A 7,228-nucleotide genomic window follows, 5' to 3' on the forward strand; every position below is an offset into this window, starting at 1 on the left:
TGGAAAGCTGTTCTTTAGTCAGAAGGTACCTTAAACAGCATTCAGCCAACCATTGGATCACACGGTTTTAGTGGTTCTCCTCATAGAGCCCAAACGAACCAGTGGCACACACACCCATAGATGGATTGTTGAAACATGCGCCCATGGGTGTCCAACCAAGCCAATCATTCACACACACATAACAGATTTCTGATGGCTACATGTGGGGCCCTCCGTATGGATCTAAAGTTGTCTTGGTTATTCCAACCAAGCCAATCATTCACACACACATAATAACAGATTTCTGATGGCTACTTGTGGGGCCCTCCGTATGGATCGAAGGTTGTCTCATGTTTTTAGATCATATTTTGGTTATGGACATTATGGAGGCTGATTATATTACAGCTATAGTTCCACACATCCGCAACAGCTAAACAGCTAAAGTGTCATGCTGAAGGATGCTCCACTACATCCATAAAGATGCTGTTATAGGACCTTATTAGACATCCAGAACTGACTGGAACACTTTAGTTAGAAAAGCTTGTTTGGTTTTGGGGACTAACTTCACATGATTTAACTCTACAGGTCTTCAGTCTGTCATTTGTGGTGTCTGTATGATGTTGGTAAGTTATTTGTGGTTTTAATTCCAGGTGACAGGCTCTCAGGCTCCTGTTGACGGTGCGCTGCCTGAACCAGCCAGAACTTGGCAGGACTCTGACCCTAATGATAACATCAAACAAGATGCCAGCCAACAGGTAACATTCAGTTAGACTTTGTTGTAAGAAATAAACTTCGTAGACCTTTTCTTGTTCTTTTAGTTGGAAAGCTGTTCTTTAGTCAGAAGGTACCTTAAACAGCATTCAGGCAACCATTGGATCACACGGTTTTAGTGGTTCTCCTCATAGAGCCCAAACGAACCAGTGGCACACACACCCATAGATGGATTGTTGAAACATGCGCCCATGGGTGTCCAACCAAGCCAATCATTCACACACACATAACAGATTTCTGATGGCTACATGTGGGGCCCTCCGTATGGATCTAAAGTTGTCTTGGTTATTCCAACCAAGCCAATCATTCACACACACATAATAGATTTCTGATGGCTACTTGTGGGGCCCTCCGTATGGATCGAAGGTTGTCTCATGTTTTTAGATCATATTTTGGTTATGGACATTATGGAGGCTGATTATATTACAGCTATAGTTCCACACATCCTCAACAGCTAAACAGCTAAAGTGTCATGCTGAAGGATGCTCCACTACATCCATAAAGATGCTGTTGTAGGACCTTATTAGACATCCAGAACTGACTGGAACACTTTAGTTAGAAAAGCTTGTTTGGTTTTGGGGACTAACTTCACATGATTTAACTCTACAGGTCTTCAGTCTGTCATTTGTGGTGTCTGTATGATGTTGGTAAGTTTTTTGTGGTTTTAATTCCAGGTGACAGGCTCTCAGGCTCCTGTTGACGGTGCGCTGCCTGAACCAGCCAGAACTTGGCAGGACTCTGACCCTAATGATAACATCAAACAAGATGCCAGCCAACAGGTAACATTCAGTTAGACTTTGTTGTAAGAAATAAACTTCGTAGACCTTTTCTTGTTCTTTTAGTTGGAAAGCTGTTCTTTAGTCAGAAGGTACCTTAAACAGCATTCAGGCAACCATTGGATCACACGGTTTTAGTGGTTCTCCTCATAGAGCCCAAACGAACCAGTGGCACACACACCCATAGATGGATTGTTGAAACATGCGCCCATGGGTGTCCAACCAAGCCAATCATTCACACACACAACAGATTTCTGATGGCTACTTGTGGGGCCCTCCGTATGGATCTAAAGTTGTCTTGGTTATTCCAACCAAGCCAATCATTCACACACACATAATAACAGATTTCTGATGGCTACTTGTGGGGCCCTCCGTATGGATCGAAGGTTGTCTCATGTTTTTAGATCATATTTTGGTTATGGACATTATGGAGGCTGATTATATTACAGCTATAGTTCCACACATCCTCAACAGCTAAATGGCTGAAGTGTCATGCTTAATGATGCTCCACTACATCCATAAAGATGCTGTCATAGGACCTGATTAGACATCCAGTACTGACTGGAACACTTTAGTTAGAAAAGCTTGTTTGGTTTTGGGGACTAACTTCACATGATTTAACTCTACAGGTCTTCAGTCTGTCATTTGTGGTGTCTGTATGATGTTGGTAAGTTATTTGTGGTTTTAATTCCAGGTGACAGGCTCTCAGGCTCCTGTTGATGGTGTGCTGCCTGAACCAGCCAGAACTTGGCAGGACTCTGACCCTGATGATAACATCAAACAAGATGCCAGCCAACAGGTACCATTCAGTTAAACTTTGTTGTAAGAAATAAACTTTGTAGACCTTTTCTTGTTCTCTTAGTTTACAGCTTTTATTTGGAAAGCTGTTCTTTAGTCAGAAGGTACCTTAAACAGCATTCAGCCAACCATTGGATCACACGGTTTTAGTGGTTCTCCTCATAGGGCCCAAACGAACCAGTGGCACACACACTTATAGATGGATTGTTGAAACATGCGTCCATGGGGGTCCAACCAAGCCAATCATTCAAACACACACATAATAGATTTCTTAAATATGGCTACTTATGCGGCCCTCCGTATGGATTTAAGGTTGTCATGGTTATTCCAACAAAGCCAATCATTCACACACACATAACAGATTTCTGAAATATGGTTTCTTGTGGCTTCTTTGTTGTAAATTTTGGAGCCTTTTCCATGTTTTATATGTAAAATTTCCTGTGCATTGAATGTGATATAAGGTTTTGGCATATTTCAGAGGATGTGTACAGCACCGGTCATCTACCAGTTAAGATATTCGACAGAAATTTTAATTATTTTGAGCAAAGAAATTCTAGTCTTTATATTAATACAGCATATAAGAGTAGCTTGCAGAAACTAACAACACATTTCTTTTAATTCCCTCCATAGAGCTATCAATTATCAAAGGAGTTTCTCAAAGTGGACTACTCAGACAGTGATGATACTGACAATGATTCCCAAAAGGACTGCTCTGTACCTCTGCAAATCAATCTGCTCAAAACAAGAGTATATTAAATTTGACCAAGCATTCTTATACAGGTGCAGTTAATTTTTGTTTTAGAATATTGCTATACTGTATGTATTTTTTCTGTACTTTAAAATCATCATTTCAGATGGGCTGATCCCAGAAGTCATAGAAGTGACCTCTTGTACCTCCGCATCTCGTGGCCCAAGTAATGAAAAGTCTGCCAAAAAGAGAGGTGAGTTGAGAGTAATCCTTTTCAATATATAACTTTATCACAGTTGCTTTTAAATTGCCCAATTGTTACTACTGTATCAGTATCTAATTATCCTCACATATGCTGCTTACTAAGATTTAGATGACCCAAGCAAGATATATTAAACACCACTTGACTTTTTTTCTTAGACATGTAAGGTCTAAACTTTTGAATTTTGTTATAAAATGAAAATTGACCCATCCTTTCTCATGTGAGCTACAGGTCATTGCTAACCTTGATTATATGTGAGATGTTTGTTTACATCTATTTTTAAATAGGGGTAATGTATACATGACACATTTAATTTTTTACACACTATATATTTCCAAATTTACTTTTATCATCTTTGTTTGTCTATGTGTAGCACGTTATCAAAGCAAATTCCCCATACATGTAAAACACTGTCTGAAAAAAGTTTTTCACAGATTTTTATTTTTTATTTTCCCTGATTTTGCAACAACTTGTATCTGTTCTTAATGGTTTTGTCAGAGAAATGGTGCATCCCAATGTGCTGCCATGGTGGAGTTTGACTGCCTGTGCAACCTCTGTAGGGTCCAGGAATTGCTTCATCTACCAGCAGTGACATTCTGATCAAATGCAAAACTGCTTAAAAGTAGTCAAGAAAATGAGAGACCTCTTTCCCCCACCACCAAAACTGGGGCCATTCTAATGTTACCCTTTTGTGCATCTATTTTTAATTTTGTTAATATCAAAACAGCTGACACTGAAGACCACCTAGCAACTTAAATGACCGGATTAATATCTCAGATATTAACTGATTTACTTATGTCTATTGTAGGCTCATCACTGTTGACAAAGATAGTTGACGTTATAAAATATCTCATTTAAATTATATTGTCGGATAATTGTACATAAAGTGAATGTATTCTTTATGCAATTTTGTTCTAATTAAATTGTAAACTAAAAAGTGCTCTTCTTATGCCCTTAGGTAACGGAAAAGTTGTGAAAAGAAGCTGGACCCCAGAGGAATGTGCTGCAGTAAATAAACATTCAAGGAAGTATATATTGACAAATCAGGTTCCTGGTAAGCTTGACTGCGAGAAATGCATTGCTGCAGAACCACAAGCACTGAGCTGTTAAGTACTTTGTCAAAAAGAGAATAACCACCATGAGGAGAAAATATGAGTGAAACAGCTTCCCTTAACAGAGATAGAAACACATGGCTGGTTCTGTTTCACCATTTGTTCACTATTTGTTTGTGATTTTTTTTTTATGCTCCACTTCTCCTGTTCATAAATGTTAGATTAAATAAGTTCCTTTATTCATTGGCTACATTTGTAATGTGTCCATTTAAAATTTTGACTCAAGACAATTATTACTTGTAAATCCTGTGTACTTTATAGTTAGCTAAAATGCAGAATTTAAATATTATTTTAAAATGTACCAATATGACTGAACAAATTGAAGAATATTAAGACTGTGACCAAGGAAAATGGACCAGAATCTGAATAAAGACTTTAGAATGTATTTTAGAATGCACATTTCAATGTATATCTAGTATATTTAGCCAGATGAAAGTATTCACACTAACAAAATTTTTAGGTTTTCTGAAATGATCAAGTCCACACAAATGCATGTTTGGGTTAGATTAGGGTTGGGGTTGAACTTGATAGATCCTCTTTATAAAGGCAGACCTAACAAGTCTTAAATCTTAACAGCAAGCTCTATAACTGGCTAAAAAAATAATGTGTGTATAGGTGGACCTCTTAAGGTTGAAATATTAAAAGCGAGCCCCATAACTGACTAAAAATCTTATGTGTGTAAATGTGGACCCCGCAAAGCCGGAATGTTAGAAACAGGCCCCTCATGTGACTGAAAAACTGACATGAAAAAAAAAGTTTCGAATTGTGTTCATTGAAAGTGATTTTTAATATCAAGATTTTTTTTGGGACTTGCCTGATTTTTTTCATAGTTCTTGGACCACTAGAAAGGGTGGACCCCACTACTCAGTAAAGTACTTTGGGTCCTGCAGAGGGAGGTTAACAAGGATGTGTGTGCGTGTGTGTGTGTGTGTGTGTGTGTGTGCCTTCAGGGCTCCCATTTTCAGCGTGAATGGCTGCCGGCAACAACGCACCTTTGAGAAGTCGGTTGCGACATTGCGTTCAGCCGTGAATCTACGCAGGAAACAGTTTTGCACACTAACGAGAGCGCCTTCGTATGGCGGCATGTGAGCTCCATAACAAGCAGCAGTTTGGCGGATAGCGATCACTTTTTCAAAAATGGGGCTTCAAGATTACTCAAAATCTAAACATAAAACAGACATAAGAAAATTGTGTGTTTAAAATTAATTGCATCGGTTCTGCGTTAAATCTACTTCGCTTAATGCTAACAGACTGCAAAATATGCAATGAACGATTGAAAACAAAGGGTGCAGCAACTCAGGTAGACCAACAATACAATACTGGGTGGCATATATTCTTTATCTTCTACAAATAAAACAATACTACTGCAGAATCTTTCACGGTAGTTTGAAAGGTAAAGTCACGATGACTTCACGAAGATAAACAAACTGATTTGTTTTTTATTCCATTCATCCGTTATTATAATATTTCAGTGCAACATGTCTTTTATTATATCTAATTGTAAGCCACTGTAACATTATACACTGTATGAACATTAACAGGCTATAGAAGAAAAGCTCAACATAATTGTATGATTAAAATGTAATACAGATAAACGTTTTAAAAGAAGTGCACAATTAAATGTAAAAATGGGAAGGAAGCTGAATACAACTGAACATTTTGTGGAGGGGGGACTCAAAATAGACCTGGCATAAATATCATTGAAAGCAAGAGAATTGCCACTTTACTTTTTACTTTGGTACTTAAGAACCGTTTGGAGTGTGTACTGGACTTTCTTCTCTTTTTTGTCAGTTGAGTCAGTCACTCTAATTTTGCCAGTCATTTTTTAACAGAAGCATCTCGTTCAGCTTACACCAACCACCAGACAAAAAAGTCTGGAAAAGAAGGTGTGCCATTTTTAGGTTCACCTTCATAGAAACATTTCCCCCACCTCTCGAAACAAAACTTCACCTCAATAAATTCCTTAATAAACAAAGGACCCCCGTAGGGACAAAGCGGTACAGAAAATAGATGGAAGTATATTCAAGATTTTATATATATATATATATGCATATATATATATATACACATACGTGTATATATATATATATATATATATATATATATATATATATATATATATATATATATATATATATATATATATATATATATATATATATATATATATATATATATATATATATATATATATATATATATTGAACAACATTCAACATGTTGATCCCTACATGTGCAATTTTGCAATTGTCTTTATGTCTGATGTTATGATATTGATTCCACAAAATGTTGTTTCTTATACATTCTGATTATGTTTGAGGGGTTGGAAGAGACATTTGATCAATTTTGTACGCGAATGGTCTCGTGCCAGCAGGTTTAATTCCCCTTTCAAAAACTCTCGTCTTACTTTGAAATTTTTGAATGTGTCAATATTTTGCCGCCATCAATAGCGAGTGAAAATGTGAAAGTTTGCCCTACCTGCTGGAGTTCGCCGTCGCCCCGCCTCAGCGATGCACCTGAGGCCGAAGCCCGACCGCCGTGTGTCGGCCTCGCGCGAGTTGGCGCTCGCCGCTGCGACTCGGTCCGCAAAGGCTCGAAAAACTTCGGCGTCTCTATATATATATATAAAAAAAAGACGCACGTCAAACTAAAATGAATGCGCAACAATGCGTTCAATTTCTCAGAGATCACAAACTGGGACATAAAAACATATAATTACATTTGACGGTGTCAAAAAATTAATTATTGTCAAATGATGTTTTTTATTTACTGTTATTGTTTGACAGATTTTTTTCAAATCACTCAGGTGGTTATCACAAAATTATATTTTAACTTTGAATTT

At 37.5% G+C, this 7,228-nt stretch overlaps 1 protein-coding gene and 1 long non-coding RNA gene across 2 annotated transcripts in view; one reads left to right on the forward strand and one right to left on the reverse strand.

The window, feature by feature from the left end:
* The window catches only part of erfl1 (Ets2 repressor factor like 1), a 50,146-nt gene that overhangs the window by 40,646 nt on the left and 2,272 nt on the right, over positions 1-7,228 (reverse strand). The window contains exon 2 of the mRNA XM_088388179.1: positions 6,865-6,998. The gene's annotated coding sequence lies outside the window, so the exon portion shown is untranslated. The remainder of the gene's footprint in view (positions 1-6,864; positions 6,999-7,228) is intronic.
* Positions 1,512-4,771, forward strand: LOC148392577 (uncharacterized). Its single transcript, XR_015861063.1, has 5 exons — positions 1,512-1,529; positions 2,221-2,325; positions 2,955-3,104; positions 3,179-3,265; positions 4,233-4,771. It is a non-coding gene; the product is annotated as an uncharacterized LOC148392577 (long non-coding RNA).

This window comes from Syngnathus floridae, chromosome 10 (genome assembly GCF_059516105.1).
Source record: "Syngnathus floridae isolate MCC-2025c chromosome 10, RoL_Sflo_1.0, whole genome shotgun sequence".
Lineage (NCBI taxonomy): Eukaryota > Metazoa > Chordata > Actinopteri > Syngnathiformes > Syngnathidae > Syngnathus > Syngnathus floridae.